This window comes from Piliocolobus tephrosceles, chromosome 8, assembly GCF_002776525.5.
Source record: "Piliocolobus tephrosceles isolate RC106 chromosome 8, ASM277652v3, whole genome shotgun sequence".
Lineage (NCBI taxonomy): Eukaryota > Metazoa > Chordata > Mammalia > Primates > Cercopithecidae > Piliocolobus > Piliocolobus tephrosceles.
This window is the reverse complement of record NC_045441.1, coordinates 132,839,768-132,847,942: the sequence shown is the minus strand read 5'-3', so window position 1 is coordinate 132,847,942 and position 8,175 is coordinate 132,839,768. Positions and strand designations below refer to the sequence as shown.

At 38.4% G+C, this 8,175-nt stretch overlaps 1 protein-coding gene across 3 annotated transcripts in view; it reads left to right on the top strand.

Annotated features, from left to right (window-relative positions):
* Positions 1-1,433: 1,433 nt before the first annotated feature.
* TCAF1 (TRPM8 channel associated factor 1) overlaps positions 1,434-8,175 on the top strand; it is a 58,841-nt gene continuing 52,099 nt past the window's right edge. For 2 of the 3 annotated variants that reach the window (XM_023191039.1, XM_023191040.1), the window contains exon 1: positions 1,434-1,586. The gene's annotated coding sequence lies outside the window, so the exon portion shown is untranslated. Of the gene's footprint in view, positions 1,653-8,175 lie in introns of all 3 variants that reach the window. The other variant, XM_023191038.1, reaches the window with a different exon arrangement.

Below are 8,175 nucleotides of genomic sequence, written 5' to 3'. Positions count from 1 at the left end.
TATGCAATGCTGCATGGCAAGGGAGAATTAAGGTTGCAGACAGAATGAAGGCTGCTGATTAGCTGACCTTGAGATGGGAAATTATCTAGATTAATGGATAGGTCCAATGTAATCACAGGGTCTTTCAAAGTGAAAGAGGGAAGCAGGAGACTCGGAGAAGGAGATGTGACACAGAAGCAGAGGCTGGAGCCATGAAATTGCTGACTGTGAAGATGAAGGAAAGGGGTGCAAGCCAGGGAATGCAGGCAGCCTCTGGAAGCTGGAAAAAGCAAGGAAAATAGATATGCCCCTAGATGCTGCAGAGAGAAATGCATCCCTGCCTACACCAGGATGATAGTCCAGTAAGACCTGTGCTGGACTTCTGACCTATAGTCCTGGAAGATGTAGTAAATCTGTGTTGTTTTAAGCCACTAAATGTGTGGTGATTTATCACAGCAGCCTTAATAATGAATATACACCCCAGCTTTTAAGCAGGGGATGTGGTGGCTTCAAAGTCCAGGCTTTTTCCCTGCTACTCCTTTCTTTGTTTCCTCCCTCATGCCCAATATCTGTCATCCATTGATTGGTTAGTAACTTTCTCAATGCCTTACTGTTTTATTAAACTTATAAAAACAATGTATGTGATTTTTAAAAAAACAATTCAGTGGTTGTGAAAGTAAGAATCAACAGACAATTTCTCCACCATTAGCCCTGCCTCTTACATAAGCACATGCAGCATGTCTTCTTCATACAAGAATGTAATGCTAAAGCTGGTGTGGTGGCTCAGGCCTGCTATCCCAGTACTTTGGGATGCTGAGGCGGGAGGATCACTTGAGCCCTGGCGTTCGAGACCAGCCTGGGCAACAAAGTAAAACCCCGTCTCTAACAAAAAATCAAAAATTTAGCTGGGCGCAGTGGTGGAGCACTTGTGGTCCCAGCCACTGAGGAGATGGAAGGATTGCTTGAGCCTGGGAGGTTGAGGCTGCAGTGAGCTATGACTGCACCACTGCACTCCAGCCTGGGTGGCAGAACCAGACCCAGACCCCGAAGAAAAAAAAAAAAAGGAAATTAAGAAAGAAGAAGAGAAAGAAAGAAAGAGATGCTACTCTCCATTTTAATACAACTTGCTTTTTTAATTAAAAAATATATCTAGAACCGATAGATTTTACTCGTCCTTAAAAACAGTCGTGTATTATTTTATATAAACATCTCTCGCTATTTATCAAGGCCCTCACTTGTTCAGAAATAGCCTCATTTTTGCTTTGTTTTCAACAATTTACTCCTTATATTCCTCGGCGGGCGCCTAGGCCTGCATCCTGGATTCGGAGTCACATCTGGGGGCAGGGCCTCTGATGTCTAGGGGTGGGGCGGCAACGCCCAAGCCCCGCCCCCGTCCGCGTCGATCAATCAGCTCCCGGGACGGCACCTCCTCGCCACCCCCCGCCCCCGCAGTCTCCGCCTACGGTTTTCCACATCCTGCAGTCTCGAGCCCGCCGTTCTGTGCCTCCTGGGCAGAGAAGCTGCTTCCTCCTGGGAACAACCGCGTCCCGCTCCTAGCAGGTTCCTACTGCCCCGAACCCGCGCTGCAGGGAACAGCGGGGCAAACAGTGAGTGGGGTTCAGCGTAGACTCTGGACCGGGAGAGGCCCGCGGTGACCGAGGCCTGGGCTCCGGGTTAGTGTCCGGGGCGGGGAGCGGTGCGCGGGGTGCGATGCTGAGCGTCTGGGGAGGGCCGGGCGTAGACTGCGGCCTCTCCGCGCTCCCCCAGGTGATAGAGCCGTTCCACCGAGGATCCCTTCCTTCGTCTCTACCCCGTTGATGATTTTTCTCTGCAGCTCGGTCCCTATTTCATTCTCGCCGCATTGTTATGCCCTCTGCTGGGCGGGAGGCGATGACCCTCCCTATTTTCGTAGGATGTGTTTTTTGCCCTGCAAGGAGCCAGTAAGATCTAGATCTGAGCTAGCGGGAACCCTCGAGGCGATCTGATCTCGCCTGCTGGGGGCTTGCATTCTTCTAGGCTAGCTTGTTTCTGTTAAGCCCAGGTGGAAGTTCTCATCCACCCCAGTGCTCTAGGCGCCCACGGGCTCGGTGTGGGTTTGTAGTGGGGGAAGGGACCTGGGGAGGGGTTGCGGTGAGAGCCGCGCGGGGATTCAGGCTGAATGTTAGTCCAGAATGCATTTGGCCTGAAGCAGCAAGTGCTGGATGATACAGTTCGCTGGTAAACAGCCGAGAGCTGGCCGCTGGTTTGGCCCAACCTGCAACGGAAGAAGGCCTTGAGTACAGGAGAAAAAGATCTTTGCGAGTTGGATAATCATGGAAATTTAGAAGAAGTACAGCTCGAACTAGACATAAAGGACATAATGTGTCTGTCTAGCTGACCAGCCAACCATCGGTCCATCACTTTCATCCGCCAGATTTGTTGATGAATTGGTTTCAATACTTGGTTTTTAAAATGTTTAATAAAAAGTACGTAAAACATCTCAGAATGGTCTAAAAAATAACGAAACGAATGCCTGACTATCTCCTTGGGTCAAGAAATAGGGTGCCACAGTACCTTAGAAGCCCATGAGTCCAAACTGATGCCAATTCTCCTCCCTTCTCTGAGATGTGACATCTTTCGTGATTTTTATCTTAATGATTCCCTTGCTTTTCTTTTTAGTTTTACCGTATTTGTGTGTGTATTCCTAAAACATATGTGTTGGCTTTCTCAGTTTTGTACTTTTATATCAATGACATTATCCTGTACGTATTCCTAAGTTTTATAGATTCATCTTTCATGCTTCCTTCCATTTTCGTCGTTTATGGTGTAAATGTACATAATTTATCCATTCTACTGCTGATGGACATTGGATTGTTTCTAGTTTTGGAGGTGTATGATTTATCTATAAGCTATGTAACAAATTACCCCAACACCTAGCAGCTTCAAACCAAAGCGAACAAGCAAAATAAATCATGTTACCTCCTATCTTACAGTTTCTGTGATCAGGAATCCAGGAGGAGCTTAGCTGGGAGTCTCTGACTCAGGGTCTCTCACAGGCTGTATCAACAATCAAGGTATTGACTGGGCCTCAGTCATCTCAAGGCTAGGTGTAGGTCGAGGACCTCTCCCAGGCTTACTCACGTGATTGCTGGCTGCCGATTGGCCTCACTGACCCTGGCTGGATACATCAGTTCTTTGCCACATGGGCCTCTGTATAAAGAATGGTTGCAACATGGCAGTGAGCTTACTCCCCCCAGAGTGAAGGCTCTCACAGAGAAAAAGAGAAGACAGAAGTCAGATTCTTTTTGTAACCTTAGAAGCGACATTCCATTATTTTTGCCATTTTTTATCCATTAGAAGTGAGTCCCTAGATCCATCTGACACTGAAGGGAAGGGGGGTGATACAAGGACATGAACACGTGGAGGCAGGGATTATCGGGGCCACTTTAAAGCCTGCCCACGTCCTCTAATATTCAAGTACACTTGTGTGGGAGCTTCTCTAGAGTATACAGCTGGGAGTAGAATTGCTGAATTATAAGATTTATGTATATTCAATTTTATTAGGTCATTTCTAAACTGTTTCCAAAGTGTTAAACCAGTTTTCACTCCCTCCAGCAGTGGATGAACGTTTGTTGCTCTACATACTTGCCATAGCTTGGTCTTGTAAAATTTCATTTTTTGTCAGTCTGGCAGGTATGAAATAACATTTCACTGTGGTTTTAATTGGCATTTTCCCATAACTAATGAGATTGGCTGTCTTTTTATATGTTGATCAGTTTTTGTGCTCTTTGTGAAATTCTGATTCCTGTCTCGTATTCATTTTCATATTGGATTGTTACCTTTTTTGTTGACTCATTGGAATGCTTTCTTTATATAATCTGGGTACTAAACAATAATTGTTAGCTATATATGCCACAGACATCTTTCCAAATTGCTTTTGAGGTTTTTTTTCTCTGTCTTTATGTCTGTTTCTTTCTCTATCAATGAATCTAAGTTTTGAATTTAATTTCAAGTTAGTAGTACTTTCTTTTATAGCTTGTCTTGTTTGATAATTGTTTTCTCAAGATCATAGATTAATTTTAGTGTATCATTTTCTAAAAGTGTTATGGTTTTGCCTTTGGCAATTAGACTTAATCCACATGGAAACGATTTTTATATTGTTTATTCCATATGAATAATCAATTGCCCCAGCACCAGTGATTTGCATGAATCAGGATTTCCATATAAGCATGAATTTGTTTTAAGCCCATTCTTATTTTCTATTTGTCTAACTCTGCCTCAATACTAATAATTTTTAACCACTATAGTTTTATTAAAAGCCTTGAAATTTGGTAGGAAAAGTCCTATCACCTGTTTTTTCTTCGTTAAGAGTATTTTAGTTTTACTTGGACCTTTGACCTTCCATATAAATATTTAAATAAACTTATCAAGTTCTCCAAAACAAGAAACAAACAAGCAAATAAACCTGTTGGAATTCTGATTGATATTGGATCAACTCTGTGTCTTAGTCTGTTTTGCGCTACTGTAGCAAAATACCTGAGAGTAATGTATAAGGAACTGAAATTTATCAGCTCACAGTTCTGGAGGCTGGGAAGTCCAAGAATGACTGGCTGGCATCTGGCAGGAGCCTTCTTACTGTGTCATTCCATGGCATAAAGGCAGAAAAAGGGCGAAAGAAAGTAAAAGGAGGGTGAACGCCACCTTTTATAATGAACTCACTCCCATAGTAATGGCATTAATTCATTCACTCTGCCGTCATGGCCTGATGGCCTCTCATTAAGCCCACCTCTCAACACAGTTACATTGGGGATTAAGTTTCCAACACCTGCTTTTTGAGGGACACATTCAAACCATTGCTGTCTAGAAATCATTTTGGGAAGAAATTACTTCTAAGACATTGGCTCTCTTCCTCAATGATCATGGTTTATGACACTATTTATGTCATCTTCAATGTTTTGTACTATTTTTTATTGTTTTCCTTTGGCTCAGTTTTTGTTACATTTCTAGGCATGTTATATTTTTACTGTTATTGTAAGTATTTCCTTTTATAAAAGTTATATTTTGTAGCTTATTGCTGGCATACAGAAATTCAGTTGCCTTTTATATATTATATATCAATCAAACTTGAAAATTAATAATTCTAAATTTACCTGTAGCTTCTTTCAGATTTGCTACATAGGCAGTCATCTGAAAATAATGATAATTTTGTTTATTCCTTTCCAATTCTTATACCTTTAATTTCTTTTTTCTGTCTTATAACAATGACTAGGAGCTCCAGTACACTGTTGAATGAAAGTAGTAAAGGGCATCTGTTTTGTCCTTAAGATAATAAAGAGAAATATTTCACTATATCAACTTAAAAATGGCATTTGCTATAGTTACTTTGTAAACATCTTCCCTATGATAAGAAAGTTCTGTTCTTCTTTTGGTAAGCATTTTTATTATAAATGGATGTTTTTTCAAATGGTTTTCCTGTAGCTGTTGAGAATGTATATACTTTTTTCCTTTATATTAAGAACATAGTATAGTATTTAATTTCTGATATTAAACCAATTTTGTGTTCTTGGAATAAACCTTTCCTGGTAAATATGTAGTAACTTCTGTATGTGGATATAGATACAAAGGTAAACATTAGATATTTATATTTGTATGTGTGATTTAAGATTGGCATGTAATTATACTTTTCTGTACTATCCTTTTCTGATGTTGGTATTATCATAAAATAATATGAATAGTATTCTCCCTTATGCTATTCTTTGGAAGAATTTGTGCAAGATTGGGATTATCTGGTCCTTGAATATTTCCTTGAATCACCTGTAAAATCATCTGTGTTTGGAGTGTATTTTGTCAGAAGATTTTAATGATTATAGAACTATTTAGGTTTCCCTGTGGAGTCAGTAGTGGTAAATTGTATTTTCCAAGATATGTAACAATTTCACATATACATGAGTGTATTAGTATACATACATGTCTATGTTTATTCAATATATGAAAATACATTTGACCATTGAAGAATGCAGCAGTTGGGATACTGACCCCCATTAGAATCGAAAATTTGTATGTAACTTTTGAGTCCTCCAAAACTCAATACTAATAGCCTACTGGTGAGTGGAAGTCTTACTGGTAATGTAAGCAGTTGATTAACACATATTTTATATGTTATATTCTTAACCAGAGAAACGAGAATGTTATTAAGAAAATCATAAGGAAGAGAAACATATTTCCAATTCATTAAGTAAAAGTGAATCATCATGAGGGTCTTCCTTGTCATCTTCACGCTGAGTAGGCTGAGGATGAGGAGGAAGGGGAGGGATTGGTGTTGCTGTCTCTGAGGTGGCAGAGATAGAAGAAAATCCAGATACAAGTGGACCAAGACAGCTCAAACCTGCATTGTTCAAGGGTCAAATGTATATACATGAATATATATATTCAAGATCAATAAAATTGTTTATAATATCCTCTTATTCTGTTTATAAATCTTTCCATTATCTATTGATATGGCCACTTTTTTATTATTAATATGTGTATATTTTCTTTCTCTTTTTGTTTTATTTTTTCCAGAACTTGGTCTACTTTATTAGTTGTTCAAACAGCAACATAAAAGCTTTATGTCTTTTTCATATTTTTACTTATTTTATTACTTCTTCCTTTTTCTTGGAATTTTTTCTATGATTTATTTTCTAAGCTTTTATATGCTTAGCTCATTAATGTTGAGCTTTTCTTCATATGTAAGTTTTGAAAGCTATAAATTTTTATCACTACTTTTTAGCTACATCTTACAAGTTTTGATATGATTATTTTTGATCACGTAGCTTTAATTATAATTTTCCTTATAGTCTCTTCTTTGAGACATGAATATTTTAGATAAGTACCTTTTAAATTCCATTTGGCCATTTGAAGTTTCTTTTGTTATCTTGTAGCTGTAGTTGCCTAATTTATATCGTAGTCAGAGATTGCGTGGTACCAATTCTTTTAAATTCACTGAAGCTAGCTTTAAAACCCAGTAAGTTTTCTTCGTGTGTGTAAAAAGAATGTGTTGTCTGTAATTACATGATGTTCTGTGTATATCTTTAAAACAACTTTTAATTATACAACCCAGTCTTACATATCTTTAATTTTTTATTTGCTTAAATCGTCAATTACAGAAATAGGTATGTTAAATATTCTCACTATGATGGTAGATTTGACAATGTCTCATTAATCTATATATTTTTGCTTCATATATTTTGAGGCTATGTTATCAGTGAGTTGTTGTAAATTGAACATTTTATGATGTAGGGACCTTACATTATGATACCTATTAATGTTTTTTGTTTTAAAATCCTGTTTGTTTTTCAAAGATCAAATCAAGGTTTCTTTGGTTTTTGCCTCATTTATCTCTCTTTTATCATTTAGCTCTAAATCTTCTGAATCTGTCTTTTAAGTATATATGTAGTAAACTTACTTGGATTTTTTTTAAGTCTGGACTTTTAAAATATTGTTTGACAATTTATAACTTGTCATTGAGTAATTCATGTATATTTATTGTGACTAGTAAAACAATTAGATTTATTTCTACCATTTTATTATTTGCTTTTTATTTTTCCTGTCTTTTATGTTTCTTTTTTCTTCCTCTCACCACCTTTTCTTCTGTCTTTCTTTCTTTGCCCATTTTTTCCTTTCTATTATTTGGACGTTACATGTTTTAGTTCTGATGTTTAATTTTATAATATATTTAACCCATAGAATTCCTATTTTTTTTAAATTTTTTTAATTTTTTTTATTATACTTTAAGTTCTAGGGTACATGTGCATAACGTGCAGGTTTGTTACATATGTATACATCTGCCATGTTGGTGTGCTGCACCCATCAACTTGTCAGCACCCATCAATTCATCATTTATATCAGGTATAACTCCCCAATGCAATCCCTCCCCTCTCCCCCCTCCCCATGATAGGCCCCAGTGTGTGATGTTCCCCTTCCCAAGTCCAAGTGAGCTCATTGTTCAGTTCCCACCTATGAGTGAGAACATGCGGTGTTTGGTTTTCTCTTCTTGTGATAGTTTGCTAAGAATGATGGTTTCCAGCTGCATCCATGTCCCTACAAAGGATGCAAACTCATCCTTTTTTATGGCTGCATAGTATTCCATGGTGTATATATGCCACATTTTCTTAATCCAGTCTGTCACTGTTGGACATTTGGGTTGATTCCAAGTCTTTGCATTAAATCTAATACTTA